The sequence below is a fragment of the Heteronotia binoei genome, chromosome 21 (assembly GCF_032191835.1).
Source record: "Heteronotia binoei isolate CCM8104 ecotype False Entrance Well chromosome 21, APGP_CSIRO_Hbin_v1, whole genome shotgun sequence".
Lineage (NCBI taxonomy): Eukaryota > Metazoa > Chordata > Lepidosauria > Squamata > Gekkonidae > Heteronotia > Heteronotia binoei.
The window spans coordinates 158,381,665-158,402,476 of record NC_083243.1 but is presented as its reverse complement, the minus strand read 5'-3'; positions in this window follow the sequence as shown (position 1 = coordinate 158,402,476).

Here is a 20,812-nt window from a genome sequence, read left to right as displayed (position 1 = left end):
CTGCTCTGAGCCCAGCTGTGGCAGAGCCCAGGAGCCAGTCTGAACCCAGTTGCAGCAGCAATGCAACCCAGCTACTGCTCCAAACTGGGCTTCAAGCTGGCAGACCGACTCTGAGTGGCTCCCAGACACCACCACTGGGCTCCAAGGGAGTTGTGCCAGACAGTGATGAGGGAAGTGGATTTCCACCCTGTGTTATATATATTGGCTAGGGCTGCTAAGTGCTTGATGGGAATTGAAGATTCCCCCACCCCAGCTCACATTGCCCACTAATTTTTTTTTTTTTTTAAGCAGCCTCATGTTTTTACCAGAAGTCATTGCTGGAAGTAATAAAGAGTAGCACTAGGAATCACTGGGAATTTACAGTAATTACATAGAGCTGTTTAAATAAATATATATATTGCAATGCTGTGCCCCTCAGTCCTCCTACCAGTTGCTGAAGCAGAGAAATAACGACGTCTTCACAGACTTACTGGTATGAAGCGAGGTTTACTTTTGGCACCAAAAGGAGGACTCAGGCACGGGCCCCAAAATGACTGAGTTCAAATCCTTCTACAGACAGACAGTTTTTCTAGTAAGCAAGCAAGCGAGTAGGCTGGCGTAAGCTTATCTGATTTCAAAGATCCCGCCTTCATGGCGCTCTCCTCAGTAAATTTCCATGACATGATTCCTTTTACTCTATCTATTTACAGCAAGTCATCTGTAGGAGGCTGTTCCCTTATCTACTCTTCCAGCTGGAGCTCCCAACCGCTGGGCAGTAGTCAATTTCTAATGGCAGTATTACAACTGATACCTTAGTTCGAAGGCAAAACATGCTCTTTATTCAATATAGCAATTATTATTATTGGGGGTATTAATTAATTATTCAGGGGCTCTCCTTCATTGCTTCTACCCGGCAACTTTATTGTTGTTGTTGTTATTTCTAGACCATCCTTCTCTGAAGGCTTGGGGTGGTGCACTACAGATTAAAATACAATAAATAAGAAATAATTTCCATTTACAGTAAAATCAGCAGCACTAGTTGATGACAAAATTGCCCTTCATACCTTCCCTCTCTCCCTTCGGCAGATCAGGGGACCAATCATGGAGGAGGCCAAAGGGAAAGCCACATAGACCATTGCTGTCCTCAACCATAGGCTTAGCAGAACATCTCCATTTTACATACCCTGCAGAACTGAGCTAGGTACTGCAGGACACAGATTTCACCACAAAGAGAGATCCACCATGCTAACCCTGGTTGAGGACATCTGGATTTCTTTTGGGCCAGGGACAACCAATAACTTTTGATCTTCTGAGTGCAATGTTCTTTGGGGAACATACCAGAGAATGCGGTCCCACAGGTACACTGTTCCCAGACCATTAAGTAACTTAAAGGTCAGGACCAAAACTCTGAAGCAGATCTGGAGCCAGTGCAGCTGGCGAAGCTCAGGTTGTATGTGTGCTGTCATCAGGGTATTTGTAAGTACCTTCGCCACTGCATTCTGGTCTCGCTGTGTAATTTCTAGATTACCCTCAGGGGTGGCCCTATGTAGAGCAAGTTACAGTAATCTAGCCTTGAGGTTAGGGTTAGCCTTGAGGTTAGACTGTTGCATGCATCACTGTGGCAAGGTCAGGGCTAGAGAGGTAGGGATTTGATCTGGTGCAGTTGGAAAAACACCGGGCTAGCAACATTAGCCACCTGGGCCTCTATAGTTTAGGCAGGGCATCCAAACCTCACATCACTCCCCCCCCCCCAGCCATAGGACCTCCATCTTAGATGAATTCAGTCTCACCTGCCTTTGCTTCACCAACCAGCCACAGCCTCCAGTCCAGCAGTCAAATTAGATGGGGGCAGTGGTTGGCTGGCTGCCATAATCAGATACAGCTGGGTGTCATCAGTGACAATGAAGCCTGAAGCTCTGCACTAGATGAGCAAGAGGGCACATATAAATGTTGAACAACATGGGGGAGAGAATAGTCCCTTGGGGAACTCTTCCCCAGCACCACTCTCTTTCCCTGACCTTGGAGGAATGAAGTAAGACACTTCATGGCTATTCCATGGAGTCCTACATCAGTGAGGTGGTGGGCCAACGTCAACCATGTTGAATGCCACTATCAGGTCTAATAACAACAACAGAGCCAACTCACCTCAATTCAGCTGTCTGCAGAGATCATCCATGAGGGCAATCTGCACTGTCTCCATCCTATGGCAATGCAATAATACTGGCACTGCAATATACCCCATTTTAGCACAGTCTCAAGAATTGTTGGGGCCATTCATGTAGCCCCCATGATTCACATATCTTGGGGTCTCCCAGGAGCTCCCACGCTCCAAAGGGTGATTAAGTATGGAACCATGTACATGCATTCTGATATTATTGTTATCAATCAATTACTTAGGCATCAGGATGACGTATTGTCATGGTTCCAGCTTTCATTGGTCAACAACAATATAACAGACCTCTCATCTAATCATGAATGAAATCTAAGCAGTGTCTGAGCTGGCCCTTTGAAATTCAAAGCAGCCCGTTTGTATTGTAGGCAGTTAAAGATTTGTTTGATATTGTTGTTTTAATTCATGTAGCCATAGTAGACTGAAATTCCTGCATTGTTACTCTTGATTTCAAAACATGTCTCCTATTATATTTAGCTAAAGGGAAAAGGAGATTAACCTTCTTAACCAGTCTTGATGACTGTCCAGTTTGACAAACCAGGAAGCAAAGCATCTTTTGCATGAGTCATTAGTGTCTTTCACATCTATTTATAATATAATCTGATACTGCACAATAATGATCTGAAAACAAAGCCACTAACAATACTCTAGTGGTTCAGTTTAAGGACAGAATTGTCATTCCTTTGAGCATTGTGTATTGGGCATACTAACATGAAGAACCTGTTTAAGAGAGTACTGTTAAATATCCATAGTTGTAGCAAAAAAGAAAGTTCAAGGTCTCATGACAACTAAACGTTAATTAATTTTGGCTCTCCATTCTATTTTTATTTTTATTCACCTTTTTGTGTTGAAAGGCACATATCATGATAAAAACCTTCACCAGATGAGGGTCGAGTCAAGCACTGAGTGTTTCCATCATCTATCTATTCCCAACTATGTTGAGCCTATGGACACCTTTGAAATTCTGGCACAGAAGTTGGTGGTGGTTGCAACCACAAAATGGCTGTCTTAGGTGGCAGAACCAGTCACAAAATGGCTCCTGCAGGCAGTGCAGTCAACCACACACAGGAAGCCAAGTGCAGTGGACAAGAGGGGTAATTAAAGAATGCAAGGTAAAAGAAAGGTAAGAGAGGATAAACATTGTGGTGGCAGCTGCCACTGAAACAATGTTATTTTAATCTGTATACCCAATCAGATCTTCAATAGCCAATCAGATCTATTGCTCCTACCCACTTTCTAAAAATATTTGGTGGACACCAATGCTGAGGACTCCTGATCTATTTGATACGACAGTGGGTAGAGAAATGTGCGACATGTGTGTGTACTCTGCTCTCTTCTCTCTACCCTGTCTCTCCCTCTCCATCCTGAGAAAGCCCAGAGCTCACTTGCTGCCACTTCCCCCTTGCAGGGATCTTGAAGGAAAACAAGAAGTCTGCAACTCCAGTTCCTTAAAAACAGCTCTTGAGATGTTTACCAGAACAATGCAGAGAGAATAATGTAGAGAGAGAGACTGGAGAATATTAATCATTAGCCTGGGGGAGAGAGAGGAGATGCCCTGAATCCTGTCCCCTTCTCATTTCACACTTTACACTACTTTACACAAAAGTAGATGTACAAAAATCAATACTGCTACCCTTGGGTAAGGGGATCTCCAGTTGCAACACATTTCCCATCCAGATAGTTACATCATCCACCAGATCATCTCTTGACCCTTCGCAACAGTGACGACAACTCTTCTTTTTGTTGCATTCTTTGATGTTTTCAGTTTAAAATGTCAGGGGGCAAATGACTGAGCAAATAAATGATCATTTCTACTTCAGAGTTGCTGTTTGATATCCCCCTTGCTTTACACAAAAGTAAATGTACTGAAGCCAGTGGAGCTACTCTCATGTAAGGGGATTGTACCCTGCCCATGTGTTCCAAAGAAGTTAGCTGGAGCGAGGAGGTTGCTGAAACACTGAAACCATTTAGCACATGTGAAAAAAAGTGTGGTGTGGTGGGGGGGACAGAACAAATGTGCAGAGCTTTATCTGGGAGAACTAGGTTTGATTTCCCACTCTTCCACATGCACCTGTTGATGTTACCTTGAGTCAGTCACAAGTTTTAACAGAGCTTTTCTTCTCAAGAGCAGTTTCTGTTAGAGTTCTCTCAGCTCCACCTACCTCACAGGATGTCTGTTATGGGGGAGGGGAAGGGGAAGGAGATTGTAAGCCACTCTGAGACTCCTTCAGGTAGTGAAGGGTAGGGTATAAATCCAATCTCCTCCTTCAAATGGAACCTTGATGGGATGTCTAAACTGTACAATCATCAGAACTGGCACAACACATGCGAAAATGTGAGAGGTGACTGCAGTTCATCCACTGGGGCACAGGCAAGGCAGAGCTGAGCAAATAGACATACTGACTTCCTGCTTTGGTGCTGTTTGCTGCCTTTTCTGTGGCAATTCTTTTAGAACATTTTCCATGGCTGCAAACTTTTTAAACTATGAGGCTGAAGCAAAAATTTGCCTGTTACAAGACATTGCAAAGCCCATCAACCAACTTGGTATACATTCATTTCTCTCTCCCCTCACATGAATACATGAACATATAATGCTGCTTTATATTGAATCAGATCCTTGGCCCATCAAAGTCAATATTGTCTACTCAGACCATCAGTGGCTCTCCAGGGTCTCAGGATGAAGTGTTTCATGACACCTCCTACCTGATCTTCTTAACTAGAGATGCTGAGGATTGAGCCTTGGACCTTCTGCATGCCAAGGACATGCTCTACCAGTGAGCCACAGCACCTCCCCCCACAACTTTCTAGCCTCATTGCTGCCCTGGCTGGGGAGTAAAAAGATACTTAGAATAGACCTTTGTTCATATTATGAATAAAAGGAAGACTGTCAAGTTAATGTCTCAAGAATTCATCAAAGTAATGAAAGGGCAATTTTCCTTTCTCCATAGACACTTCATGTGCATTGTGATTTGCATTGATCTGTATCAGAGGTTATAAATATAGAAATTGGATGCCTTAGTTTCAGTTTATATCAAAGTAAACAATACTATAACTTAACTATGAGTATAATGAGTTTTTGTGGTTTTAAAATACATCTTATTTTAGGCTTAGTTAAAGCACATGTGAAATTTGAGATTAGATGTTCTCAGGCCCGTAGCTCTGAGGGGGCCTGTGGGGGCACAGCCCCCTGACTGCTAGGCGGGGGCCCGACTTGGGGCCCCTAACCAGCCTCCAGTGCCTTGGCTGCATCCTTCTCCATTCTGCCATCATCATACACCGTTGCTTCTGCTTGCTTAGGGGACGTGATCATATACAGCTGCTTCTGCTTGCTTAGGTGCTGGAAGAATTCTCTGACCCCTCAGCAAGCAGAAACAACTGAAAGTGCCCAGGACTGAAAGTTAAGCTCTGAGTTGCTTCTGCTTGCTTAGGGGCTGGAAGAAATCTCTGACCCCCTCAGCAAACAGAAACAACAGGGCACTTTCAGCGCCCAGGACTGAAAGTTAAGCTCCACGTTGGGCTAATGTTGGGCTAGAGGGCGCCTGCAAGAAGAGGCCATTCTGGCCCTCAAGTGGGGTGGCGGAGGTAGGGAGAGGAGGGATCCATTGCAGACCTTCTCTGCCAGACAGGGCAGGGTAGAGTAGGCTGGCATACACAAGTGGAGGTCCTGGCTGCAGTCTGAGGCTGGGGATCAGTGGAGAGGTGATGTTCGCCTGCAGGGGTTTTCTGGCCTGGTCCCGCTAGCCACCCGAGTGAGGGAGGTAACTGCGCTTGGGCAGCCTCGGCTTGCCCTCCGACAGGAAGAAATCCAAGTTGGAGGTCTTGTAGCCTCAGAAGTCAGCTGCGACTTGGTGGCGCCTTCCATCCATCCCACCCCCCACCCCCTTGTCCAGCCGGGCTTGCCTAGCTGGATCATGCTACAGGTAAGGGCAGGAGACCATGCGGCACGTATCTAAACTTCTGAGTGGCTCCTCACCAGAGCTGCTGGAAGAGGGGTGGAAAGGGATCACCTTGGGACAACTGTGGGGAGGGGGGAGGCTGTATGGCAGCAAGCTGGCAGCTTTCCTCTTCAGCGGTGGTAGGAGAGAAGGCCATGGAGGTTGGGGCCACTATGTGCCCCCTGAAAAAAAATCAGGGCCCCCCAATTCTTCAAATCCTGGCTATGGGGCTGGATGTTCTAATCTTACATCTTATCTATTGGAATCTTTTATTGTTAACCTCTGTTGGTAGGCATATTGGTGTGTGTGTAAATATAAAATTACAATATTACACATGCGTGTAAGCACATTTGTGGTACTTTTACTGCTAGAAGACAGCAATTTTATTCTAAAAGCTCCCTATTTACAATTCAACTGAAAGGCAAAATCCAGATCTGTCCCCAGACAATAAATGGAAAATAGCCTAGACTGTGGGAGTAAAGAAGATAGTTATCCAGCTCTGGATTGTTGCACCTCATTATATACAACAAATACAACAGGCCATCTATAGCAATATGGAGAGGCACAAGCTATGCAAACTTGAGAAGGTACTATAGGGAATCTTGGGGGCTGATACAAAGATATTTTCTGCATGCTTGATTTATACCATTCACAAGCACTGGAATCAGTTTGGGAAGGGTTTTTCTCACACATCTCCCCTGAACCCCATACTTTTTTTATTTTTGCAGGCAGGTCTCTCTGCAGCGCACCTGAGCCAGGGGAGGAGTCATGTGACCCAGCCACCACAGGTCACATGATGCCAGATTTATTTATTTATTTGTTTATTTATATTTATTTACCTTACATTTGTATGCCACCCACTCCATATGGACTCTGGGTGGCTCACACTCCATACGGACTCTGGGCAGCTCACAGATGCACCGCTGAGAGGCCTGCCTACCCACCTGCTCAGCTCACTCACCAGCTGCCCTGGCTGGCACTTAGATTAGTAATTTGATTACTGCCAATCTAATTGGTAATCTAATTAAATTGATGCTCTCCAGGTCCAGAACTCCAGCCCTGCCCACACTACAGGGATCTCAATCCCCCGGGCCCAGGGAAGGTTCCCGATTTTGGAAGGGCTTCCCTTGCCCCGGCCAGCTGGCCAGCGGGGGAAATCCCACCCCAAGATGAAAGTTTTGGGGCTATTTCTGGTAAAACCCAGAGCAGCCATTTGAGTGGGGAAACACAAAGGACCACTCAAAGGCTGCTAGCAAGTTCTTTGGACATGGGGAAATTACATAGCATGAAAAAAAAATCTGAGATATAGAATGAGGATTTGGGTTTTATATTGGTTACTGAGATGCTAATATCAATTAAGGAGGCAGTTGATATGACAATGCAGATGGTATCTTTTTTAAAACAAATGCCTATATTTGTAGTCTAATTAAGCACTTAGGAGAGTTCTGTGGAAGCAATCTGCACGTGTGCCATCAATCCTCAACTAGGAAACTAGAGGTGGTAACTCTCCTTACCTCTTCACTCATCTACACCACTTCAAAAGTAGTCTGGCAAGCTATGCAAGACAGTTTCCAAAATCTCATGAGATTCCTTTTTCTTGCAAGAGTTCAAATTTGGTTTCTGATTGCTGACAGAGCAATCAAAATGGTGACAGAATTCTCATGACAGCAAGTAATATTGTGAGATTTCAGGAAACCCTAAAAGGCATTTGTATCTCGCTGCTCTATTTTTATAGAGGGGACGAGAGAAGAGTTAAGAAGGTAATCGCCATCTTCTGAGCTACGGTGGCACTAGCAGTGAAATCAGGTTCATGGTGGTGATGGCTATTAGTGCTACCTTGAGTTCCTTTAATTTCAGTTTCAATTGGAGAAACGGAAAAGCTTAGTTTTAATTGTATCCTGTTTGTTGACAGAGAAAGATCCTTTTGACTTCATATTTGTGCCTCAGAATTTTCAAGTGTAGTTATTTTGATATAAAATTAGATTGACATAGAAAGGTTGCCCTAATTTCAGCAAAGAGTAGGGCATGACTTTCTTGATGAGAAAAAAAAACATGTTAAAATTACTAACATCTTCATATGTCATTAAACAAGTGGATAAGAAGATCACTGTGTATTCCATGAATTCATTTTTTAAAAAAGCTGTGGTCACCAATATTCTTTATTCTCTGTCATCTAAGAAAGCCACAAGAATACACCAACTCTGTAAAGGCCATCTGATGGGAAAGCAAAATATCCTTCTATGAGTCTTTAGAAACTGGAACTTTTCAAACAGAGGTGCCTCACCTTGCAGCAGGGTGAACAAATAAAAGAGCAATTTATCTTCAATGCCACTAAGCATCTTTTACAAGGAAAGTTTGCTGAAGGCTGGATAGTTGCACAAAGCCTACAGCAGGGAGCCAGAAATGATTAGGAAGCTCAAAACCTCACCCTGAGTACTCACACTTTATCAGGTTATCAGAAAAAGGAGGCCTTTTCCTTAGTGTTATAATCTCTTGGAAATGTGGGATTTTATTTTCTCAATATGGTCATACAATGAGTCACTCTGTCAATGCAATATAGAAACTAAAAGTCATTGTTGTATATAATGAGGTGCAACAATCCAGAGCTGGATAACTATCTTCTTTACTCCCACAGTCTAGGCTATTTTCCAGTTATTGTCTGGGGACAGATCTGGATTTTGCCTTTCAGTTGAATTGTAAATAGGGAGCTTTTAGAATAAAATTGCTGTCTTCTAGCGGTAAAAGTACCACAAATGTGCTTACGTGCACGTGCACACACACACACACAAATTCATCAGTGAGAGCAGGGCCTGATTAATTACTGTGCTTTGTCCCTACACAATACTACATGCACTGAAATTAATACATATAGAAGATAACACAGCCCTAGGTTTTCATGCATAGCCCAAATGTTGCCCTTATTATTATTATTATTATTATTATTATTATTATTATTATTAGTTTATTTCTATTCCACCCCTTTCCCCTTTTGGGGGCTCAGAGCGGAGTACAACAATTTAAATTAAAATCACAATAAAATCATAATAAAAAACAAATTCAACATTCAGTAAGTGCAGTAAGTTAGTTCAGCAAGGTGATATGAGCAAGATGGTATAGCTCCACAATACAATGATGCAGTGGGCCATAAAGGTGTAGGGGGAGGACAACCGATCAATAGATGGATGCCCGCTGCCTCATCCAAAGACCTGGCAGAACAGCTCTGTTTTACAGGCCCTACGAAAGGCCAGCAGGCCAGGTAGGGCCCGGATCTCTATTGGGAGCTGATTCCACCAGGTTGGGGCCAGGACTGAGAAAGTCCTGGCCCTGGTAGAGGCAAGATGGGTCAAGGACTGTCAGAAGATCCTGGGAGGCTGAATGAAGTGACTTCTGGGGCGTATATGGAAGGAGATGGTCCCGTAGGTATGTTGGTCCCAGGCTGTGTAAGGCTTTAAAAGTAAAAACTAACACCTTGAAACTGATCCAGTACTCTATAGGCAGCCAGTGCAGGTCGCAGAGCGCTGGCCATATGCTCATCCGTATAGGTGATGCAGTCAGCAGGTGAGCTACTGCATTCTGCACCCGCTGCAGTTTCCAGATCAGTTTCAGGGGCAAGCCAGCATAGAGTGAGTTACAGTAATCCAGCCTGGAAATGACCATTGCATGGATCACTGTAGCCAAATCTTGGGAGGATAGGTATGGTGCTAGTTGCCTGATCTGCCGTAGATGGATGGCAGACCGTGCAGCTGTTGTGACCTGGACCTCCATGGAAAGGGAGGCATCCAGAATCACTCCCAGACTCTTCAGCTGCTGGGCCGGTACCAAAGTGGCCCCGCCCAGGGCTGGGAGCTGGATGCACGAACCCCCCCCCCCCCTCAATTCAGGTACAGGACCTTTGTCTTAGTTGGATTTAACTTCAGTCGACCCTGCTGTAGCCATCCAGTCATGGCTCCTAACGCCTCTGACAGCTGTTCAGGGGCAGAAGACAGTCTGCCATCTATCAACAGATAGAGTTGGGTGTCATCAGCATACTGGTGACAACCCAGTCCAAAACCTCGGGCAATCTGGGCAAGGGGGCACATATAGATGTTAAATAATGTAGGCGAGAGAATAGCTCCCCGCTAAGTGGGTGTCGCAGAGAAGTCTGCTCGCCAAGCATCACCCTTTGTCCCCATCCTTGGAGGAAGGAGGAAAACCATTGTAAGGCCAGTTCATTAGTCAGTTCGTCCTTTTCTGCTGGCTCTAACTTGTCTTTTAGAGGGGAGAAGCGATTTGATGTTTTAATAGCAAATGACGGCAGAGCAGATTTGGTCTTGTTTAAGGTAAAAAAGTCCTCTATCCTAAACTGTTTGCAAACTGGCAAAGAAGCAGATTCCTCCTCCACTTCTCTTGGCTGCTTGCCCGATGCCATTAAGAGGGATCTGTTGGATGGCAATTGGCACTGTTCTGATAAAAATAAATAAATAAATAAAACAAATACCAGACAACTAATGTCTTAAAACTTACAGATAAAAGCCACAACGTCTGCTAAGAATATCATGAAATGTCTTTAAAAGCCAAATTTTCAGAGCCAATGCTGTAGCCAACTGCACTCTGCCATGTTGCTTTGCAGGAGCTGACTTAATTCCAACCTTCAGTTAGATTCACAGTTCAAATTAAGAGACTCTAAAAAAACCTGTCTGTGAGGGACAATGTAAGACTTTGTAAAACTTTATAAAACATCAGCTGTAGTTCTTTAGCTGCAGCAGCTTCTGAGTCAGAAAGCGAAATCAGAAGCTTATTAACTGATTAAATCGCCAGCGCTTGAGAAAGATGAAACAGCTGCACCAAAAATTAAAAGTGAGGTGATAAGATAAGACTATTTAAAAACAAGATAAAAGTTAGAAGATTGAAAACAACTTAGCGTTTTTAGGAGCGAAGAAACAAGCATCTGCCTTCCTCCTAGTCTGCGCAGTCGACCCCGGATCAGGTCATAGACTCTCAACTCCAGTCTGGGGTGGGGGCTTTAATGGTGCAGCAGAGACAGCATGAGTTACAAATATTCTGTGATAATGAAGAAAGATCCATGTCTTCTGATGAGCTCACCCCAATTACCCTGATTGCAAGCACAGTGGAATGTATCTTTAAAAAGTTAAAGGGATTAGAAGATCAAATTCTTGACCTTTCTTTGGAAATAAAGAGACTATCAGTGTCAATGGATAAAGTTCACTTAGCCCAGCTGGATGATACCTTTATTGGAGCTTTAGCCCCTTTAAAGCGGTGTCTGTCTGCAACACAGAATGTGGATCCCCGGAGCTCTTTTACGGAGTCTAAGGTCAGCGTGGGCCATGAAAGGAACGTGCAACAATTGGTTCTACAGCCCAACAAGGTATGCATCACAGTTTGTCCTTGTGGTGGGAAGACCCCATGCTGGAGAAGTAAACTTTTAGTTAAATCTCATCTCTGTGAACTTCTTCATCTGAACTATCACAAAATTGACTTGATTACCATCGAATCTCTTAATGATCAGTCTCAAATGCAGAGGATTCTGCTTATCTTTCAATCCCCCAACATTCCTTCATTAATTTTGAGGTGAAAGAATTACTTGTGGTCAAAGGGGGTTTTTCCTGTGCGATCCTTTATTAATTCTCAAACTAATGCTCTGCTGCCTAACCTGTCCGCAAGGGATAGTATGCAAAGTAATCCTCATCTTTTGAAGAAGGCATCAACTTCAGCGGCAAAATATAAGGCTTTGATGTGTTTTAAGGAATCCAGAGCATGCTCTGGTCAGTCCCAATCAAACCCCGAGTTGGATAATGAGTCATCAGTGCAGCTCTCTATGGATGTGATGCATAGTCCCCTTAATGTTTCAATAGAAGATGACCTTCTGCAATCATTTAGGAGCCTTCCAGCAAAATATCAACAGGCGATCCTCGTAAGACTTGAATGTACTAAGCAGCAGCTGCAAAGGTCTTTAGAGCCGGGGAAGTCAGTTTCTTCAATCAACCTGGATCCTGCAGGCATCCCCTTGTCCCCTTGTCCCCCATCAGCTGACTTAATTGATCTGACTATGGAAGCCTCTCTAACTGGCTCAAGGGCACCCCAACGTAATGGCTGTATTTTCACTGATGACGCCAGGGTGCTAGAAAGTATATCCATTATCAATTGACTACTAGCTAGGGAAGCCACAAGGAATATCCACATTGTCTCCTGGAACATAGCTGGGTGGAAGAGTAAAGTGAATGACTCAGATTTTTTGGACTTTTTGAAGTCCTTTGATTGTGTCTTCCTTCAGGAAACATGGTTGGAAGACAGTTTTAGACTGATGGATTTTAAAGTTTTTAATCTTCCTGCTTATAGAACTCATTCTAAAGTCTGCAGTAAAGCAGGCCTGACTGCTTTGGTGAAATCCAACTTCCATTTAAGGTGGTCCTCTTGGATCCTTGCCCGCCATTTGCCCAGGCTTTATTGCTGTCCTCTCCAGCACTGACTCTAATCATGATTAATGTTTATTTAGCCCCTTCTAATGGAGAGCTGGAGTTTGATGCTTTCTGAGAGAAATTTCTGGTAGAAACGGCACTCACTTGTGTGTGGTGTGCCATAAGGGGCAGTTCTATCCCTGATGTTGTTCAACATCTACATGTGCCCCCTTGCCCAGATTGCCCAGAGGTTTGGGCTGGGATGTCATCAGTATGCAGATGACACCCAGCTTTATCTACTGTTGGGTGGCCAGTTCGACTCCTCCATAGAAGATCTGACCATGGTGCTTCAAGCTGTGGCAGGGTGGCTCAGGCTGAGTCGACTGAAGTTGAATCTGACGAAGATGAAGGTCCTGTACGTAAGTCGTGGCGGTCTTGGAGCTCAGGTCTTGGAGCCACCAACCTTTGATGGGGCACCACTTACACCGACGCTCGAGGTCAAAAGTTTAGGAGTGCTCCTGGATCCCTCTTTAAATATGGAGGCCCAGGTGGCAGCCACTGCCAGATCAGCCTTCTATCATCTGCTGCTGATAAGGCAGTTGGTCCCCTACCTCAAGCGCAGCAACTTGGCAACAGTGATCCATGCCACGGTCACCTCAAGGTTGGATTACTCTAATGCCCTCTACATGGGGCTACCCTTTTCTCAAACCTGGAAGCTTCAACTAGTGTGGAATGCAGCAGCCAGGTTGTTAATGGGCCTTCCTTCACAGGAACACATTCAACCTGTGCTGAAAGTGCTGCACTGGTTTTCTATTGCATATGGGTGCGTTTCAAGGTGTTGGTTCACACCTTTAAGGCCCTATATGGCCAGGGGCCTGCATAGCTTAGAGACTGCCTTTCCCCATATGTTCCCTGGAGAGCACTTCGGTCTGGATCACAAAATCTACTTACAATCCCCAGCCCTAAGGAGGCCAGGCTCATGACAACTAAAGCCAGAGCCTTCTCTGTAGTGACTCCACACTGGTGAAATGAGTTGCTGGAAGAGGTCAGGGCCCTGCGAGAGCTCATACAGTTCTGCAGGGCCTGTAAGACAGCACTCTTCCACCAGGCATTTGTAAACTAGACTGCTGGCCACTACAGTCCTAGGTAACATATGAACCATCCCCTGAAATCCGCTGTACAGCAGCTGCGGAGAAGATAATTTAAGATCCGCTTACAGAGAATCGGAAACTAAGGTTATAGCACCAAAATATTTTTATGTATTTTATGTTTTTATATTATTCTATGGTTTTAATGTATTATTGTATTTACTCATGCACATGCATGTCTATGTGAGCCGCCCTGAGACCACCTTGGTGAGGAGGGCGGGATACAAATGGAATAAAATAAATAAATAAATAATTTGATGTATCTTGCAAGAATTGGAAAATATATTTGCATGACCACCAACAGTATTCAAATGTTCTTTCTCTGCAGGTCTTCCAGCAAGCCAAATAACTAGACAGCTTCATATATGAAAGCTTTGCTGGAGTCATATATCATCTTGTAAGTAATTTATATTGTAGAAGTTGGATATTTTAATTTTTTTATTTAAGCACGGGAGAGTCCCATATTGCAACCCAGAGCTCATCTTGAAATTCGAAGTGGCAATCAGCACTCCAACGTAATTGATATGTCAGAGTCTTAGTGAAAAGAAGGAGCATTTAGCAAATTGTAAATTTTAGAAATCAAACTTTTACAATGGCATGTATTGGACTGCAAGACTTTTTCAATGTCAGTTCAAGAATTTGTGCCCCCCCCCGGCCACCCCTCTTGTGGGGGGTTGGCTGTGATGTAGAGGGAGGCTCAGGGGTCACTTCTGGCCTCAGAAACGGAGTGTGGGTGAGTTTACACTCAGCCGTCAACTCCATGGAGTCGGGTTGCTTTTCCTGATCAGCACACACTCTTTCTCTCTGGGCTCCACCCTTTCTCCATCTTTTCCTCCCTGACCATCAGTGTCTGTTTCCATTTTTAATGCCTCACACCTCCGTGCTTTCCCCCCTCCCTTCCCCCCATTCCTTCCACCAACTGTCCATCCCCTTCCTCCCTTCCCCATTGGTGCAGCTCTCTCATCCACAGACGTGGTCCCACCCCCGGTAGCCTTCCACTCTGATGCTTCCTCCTGTAACATCATTGGGGGGCAGGTCCAGTTACTCGCACCTACAGCAGTTGTCTTCCCAGTCCGGGCCAGGCCATCCTCCCCTGGCCCTATCACCAGAGCTGCCATCCTTTGCTGCTTTGCCGCTGCAGTGGCTGCATTCTGCTGCCACTTGGATTGGCCAGTCTCGCTACTGGGTTGTTGGGAGGGGCCAAGCTGTGTTGTCAGGCTGGTTGGTCGCTGCCCCCACACCAAGGCCCTAGAAGGTTCTCTGCCAACCCAGGAGGTAGGGTTCCACTGGGTCTCGTCTTCACCCCACTCCCTGCTCTGGTGGTGGGCAGGGCCCTTGGTGGCTGGGGTTGCCAGAGCCCTGGGAGAGGACGGGCTGCTCCAGCCCAGATAGGATTTTTAAACATATTAGCAAATTTCACAGATTCCGATAAATGTTTAATCTGAAGGTACTCATACCATGGAATCCTGTGTCCTTTGAACTGGTCTATTTTATCCAAAAGGTCCCTTCCATTTGAGATATCAATAAATGTAGTTAAATTATTCTTTTCTCCATACTATAAAAGAATTTATAAAAACCCCCAACAACCTTGGGTCAAACCAATGTTTTCCAACAAAGCTAGTTAAAAGGGAAGGTTCTGAAACAAGTAACTTACAATATTTCGCCCAAAGGTTAAAGGTGGTGTAACAATCTATATTCCCCTCACACCGAAGCAGAGCAAGGTGTTTTCTTTACAGTGACAGGCAAGGCAACACAACTCAAAGATAAGCAAAAATATTACTTTATTGAGCTGGCAGGCAGTTTCAGAATAGACTGGTGAAAACAAAATAACGTTATGAAATATAACTAACTAATACTACTTACATAGCCCCAGAATCACCAGCCAGTAAGCAGGACGGTTTTTTGACAAGAAAAACAACAATAAATAAGCGGTTTTGGGAAACAGTATAAATCCCCCTCAGCTGGCTAATGACAACCAAAAATGGGCATCCCAGAAGAACCAATCAACCCAAGCTGACTGTCCTAGTGCAGCTGAGAGTAACCATTAATTAGAAGGAGATTAGAACAACTCCTTTCAAGGTCACACATAACCAAAACACTGCTGGAAGAATAAAAATTGGTAAGCAGCCCAGAAACCAAACCCACCAGATATATGTATATAATTAGATTTTTAAAATCCACAATACCCTTTAAAAGAAATCTTCATTACAGGTGGTATATACCAAAGGATTTTGTTTAATTTTAATAGATTGTTTAAAGAGATTTGACCATAGGAGTTCAGATAGGTTGTGTGGTAAAAGGTATCTCTGATAAATTTCCAGTCCGTTTGATATGAGGAGTCGGGAATTTTGAACAATTTCAATTACTTCATCATCAACCTATTCACAAATATTGGCTATCATTCTGCCCAGATTTGGAGCATAATGGGTGCAGTTCAAGCTGGATCTTCATTAGTAATACTTTGACTCCACATTCTTAGATAGCACATTCTGCTCCTTTCCAGTGAAATATGACCCTATTTCATGCAGGTGTTTTTACTGAACTCATGGAGATCCATGTGTGGTGACAGTGGGTCAGATCCTGTACCCAATTACCTGCAGTATATGCACAACTGAATATATACACAGGGCTAAAAAGAATGCCTCTGCAGTTCAAAGTTATGATTAAAATATTTTTTTTATTAACAAGAGCTCTTCTGATGCAAAATAAGCAGGGCTTTTTTTTAGCAGGAATGCCCAGGAATGCAGTTCTGACTGGCTTGGCATCAGGAGGTGTGGCCTAATATGCTAAGGGTTCCTGCTGGGCTTTTCCTACAAAACAGTCCTGTGTGGATCAATTACAAAAAAAGCCCTGAAAATAAGAATAAACAGGATAAAGATAATACATGGAATGGCCAGTGGTCTGGAAACAACTGAAGTTGCTCCACTAAAACAAAACAGAATTAAGCATTATTGGTAGCTTGTTGGGAGTCGGGACATGGCCTGGAAACACTACAACATTACCAAAAGTTCCTTGCAGGAAATAGGAGACACAGATGTAACAAATCATTTAGGCAAGTTGGGCACTAAAGAATTTGACCTTACTGAGAAACCACAGCCTTGGCATATTTTACATTACTTCCCAAAGGTTTCAAGGAATGGAAATTCAGAAGTATGCACATCGGGAAGAAAGTAGATATTAGTTTCTGCTTTACACTTCCAAAAGCTTGTAATTAGACCTACTTAAACCTCTTTGGGTAAGAAAGTGTGATGCAATAATTCTATGAGAAAAGAGATCTTAGAGAACTGATAAACATTTTAAGAATCTTGAAGGTTCTGTTTTATCCTTGCATCAAATGTTTGCTTACCATTTCATTGAATAGAAATGGGGCTTTCCAGAAAAAGTCCTTATGGTAATTAAAAGAGGTCATATGTTCTGGGCGCATGGGAAAATTCACTGAATAGGTAACAGCCATGAGTTTGAACAGTCATGAATGGCAGCAGTTCCCAGATATTAGCATAGAAATTAGTTCAAGCAGACTTCTGAAATCACTCCAGAACTGGTTCTTTATCCTGCATATCCTTCAATATGATCTTTTTAAAATAGTCAGTGTGTCTGATAGTGGGGCCAGCTTTGGGGCAGCATGTCCATTCTGATGCAGTTCTTAGACCACCACCACCACCATCACCCCCAGAGCTGGATGGTGGAAGATCAGCAGGATGGTGGAAGATGGCATTCCCAAGCTGACCCCAAACCCTGGTCTCTCACTCTCACCTATGCTGCCCGAGTCCAGGCAGAAGGCACTGCCAGCAGAGCTGGGAAGGAGCCTGGTGAAGGGAATGAGGCCAGCCATGGCAGTAGCAAAGCCAAGGCCAGCAAAGGTCTAGGAGGAAGAGATGGAGCTGGCTGCAATCACAGGGAGGGTGTGGCACTACACACCAGCCCAGTTGGCCAGTCCAGTGGCACCAGTGAAGAAAGTGGCCAGCACACTAGCTTGGACCATGCCTGCCCCAAAGACACCAAACCACAGCAACAGGCAGGTGCCCAAGGTCAGCACCCCGCAGGAAGCTGGAGCAGAGACATGCCCAGCCTCTTGGATGTCTGGCATGGTGCTGGCTGGGGTGGGGTGAGCCACCAATCCATACCAAGAGTAGGATGGAGGGGTGCAGTGAAGCCTGAGAAGTGGAGACCCAATGGCAGGAACCATGGCCTGATGGGCAGGGGCTGAGGATATCAAATGGGGGGGGAGTGAGACCAGTACAAGGGAGGGAGGCTTAAAATGAGGCTCAGGGAAGGAAGCTATAGAGAGGCTTAGGCTGGAGACCTGAGGCTGTGAGAGAGTCTGCCAGCCAGGAGGAGGAGAAGGATACAGGTGGACCAAACTCCTCCCATTCTGAGGCTTGTTGTTGCCTCTAGCAAGCCTGGCCTTCTGGTTGGACTGTCACCCACTGCAGCTTGCCCCTGCTGGACCAGTCCTGCCCCACCAGACTCAGCCTTGCTGCTTGTCTTGCTGGTGCTCTCAGCTGTTTCAACCTCTGCCCCCCGCTCCAGCACAATGGGAAGGGCACACCAAGGTAAGACATCAGAAGCACATGCAGGGGAGACAGCCCTAATTCAGAGCTATCTCCAGACACTGTATTATTTTATATGAACAAGATGTAGGCAACCGTGTGCATGGTTTTTTACAAACTGCACAAAGGATGTGTTTCAAGCCTCCCTCAATGATTCTGCATGTCATCCCTCCATCTTGGAGCTTTTCAATTTTGCCCTCTCCTTGATCTGTCTGCTTTCTTCATTGGCTGACCTGTTCTGATATCAAAATAGAAGTATTAATACCCTTGCTCCCTGCCCTTAACTGCTGTCATTTTAAAACAAAATGAAAGATTTCATAGCTTTTTAGTAAAAAGCCATTTGCCCCAGATATTTGCAATTTGTGTTGAATTGTAAGAGACAAAATTGAGGTAGGAAGATTTCATTTCCCCAGATAATCTTCTTGATTCTTGGTTTACAAGAATACAAAAGAGGATTGATATGAAACATGACTTCTTGGGAAACTAGTTTATTATGCTGTTTTCTTCATAACTGAACTTTTCTCTCTTGATATTATGATCACTGATTTCCTTGTCAGTTAAAATACAATAGAATCAGCAGCTATATAGTAGGAACACCACCACCACTCAAAAGGAAAAAGAAACAAATTAAAATAATAAGAAGAATTGCAGATTTATACCCCACCCTTCTCTCTGAATCAGAGACCCAGAGCGGCTTACAATCTCCTTTATCTTCTCCCCCCACAACAGACACCCTCTGAGGTGGGTGGGGCTGAGAGGGCTCTCACAGCAGCTGCCTTTTCAAGTACAACCTCTGCCAGAGCTATGGCTAACCCAAGGCCATTTCAGCAGTTGCAAGTGGAGGAGTGGGGAATCAAACCTGTTTCTCCCAGATAAGAGTCCGCACACTTAACCACTACACCAAACTGGCTCTCATATCTGCCACAGATGCAGTGATATTACTGCAGGAACCACGAGGCAAGATGCAAGCCTATAAACATGCACTAGACACAAAGGAGACACATAAGAAAGACACAAAGGAGACTCTAGACACAAAGGAGACACATAAAAAATTAAACAAGATTAGAGTTGGGTTTTTTTTAGAATTTCCATGAAAGTGCTTGACTCACATGACAATGCCCTTCCTGAGGCATTTTTTCAGGCAGGAACTCATTTGCATGTTGGCCACACACCCTGACATCATCATTGTTTCACGATGGGTTTTTGTAGAAAAAGCCCAGCAGGAACTCATTTGCGTATTAGGCCACACCCCCTGATGCCAAGCCAGCTGGAACTGCATTTCTGTGCATTCCTGCTCAAAAAAGGCCCCGTTTTCAGGGATGTTCAAAATGGAGAAATGTTGACCCATTATATAGGGACAGGTGTGAGTGGAAGAGCTGATATTGCTTAGCTGCATTTCCCCCCTCCACCCTTTACATGAATGATAATAAACCTCACTGGTAATAAATGAGTAACAGAATTTAGAAAATTTATTTATATCCTGCCTTTCTCCCCAAGGAAGATCCAAAGGAGCTTACATCATTCCCCTCTTCTCAGGACTGGATCGACATGTTTTTTGAGGGGGGGCAAAATTAAAAAATGACGCCCCCTTATGGGCCATTCTATCTTATGGTCCCATAGAATACAATGGATTCCATACCCAATTTGGCGCCCCCCCGACGGTTCCCGGGACAAGCACCCCCCTCCTTGATCCAGCCCTGCCTCTTCTCCATGTTATCCTCAGAATAACCCTATGAGGTAGGTTAGGCTGATGCGTCCAAGGTCACTCAGCGAGCTTCCGTGGCAGACTGGAAATTCAAACCTGAGTTTCCCGGATCCTAGTCTGACGCTTTAACCATCACACAAGTTTAGCTTCCATTGTAAATAGCATATTTGGGGGGAGGGTTCTGGAGATAACCCATGTCAAGATATTCCAATCCCTTTAATTTTTGGCACTGAAACTCCCATGATCATCCTGAAGCTAATTCCTCATTTTATTTTCTGCTGAGTTATATGTGCCATAGATCCTTTTGTGTGGGTATGTGTGGATCCTTTTATTTGAACTGATTTCTTCCACTTCATTATATCCGAAGACAGGGCTTTTTTTGAGCAGGAACACACAGCAACACAGTTCTGGCTGGCTTGGCATCAGGGGCTGTGGCCTAATATGCAAATGAGTTCCTGCTGGACTTTTTTCTACAAAAATAAAGCCCTGTCTGATGAAGTGTGCATGCATACAAAAGCTCATACCTTGAATAAAACTTAATTGGACTCTAACTTTATTCAGAGTCTTTTATTTATAGATGCATGGTAACAGTCAACCAAGTGGTTAGTTTTGTTGTATTTGGTTTAGATTAGAGTCATGGAGGGGGGGGGGTGGATGGAATTTTTTTCTGGGGCCAATGGTGGCTCTCAGCACCATTGTGCAAAAAAATATATATTTTTTCAGGTTCGAGTATATTGAACCTGAAAAATATAGGTATTCTCCAATATTCCTGAATCCCAGTATCGGTATGGCATTGAGATTCAGGAGTTTTTCAGACCCCCCCCCCAATTGGCTCCATCACCATATCTTTAAATTACTATTGCCTAATCGCAGCTAGGATGGCCAAGAGCCACCACGGGCCCCCAGACAAAAATTCCATCTGCTCCCTCC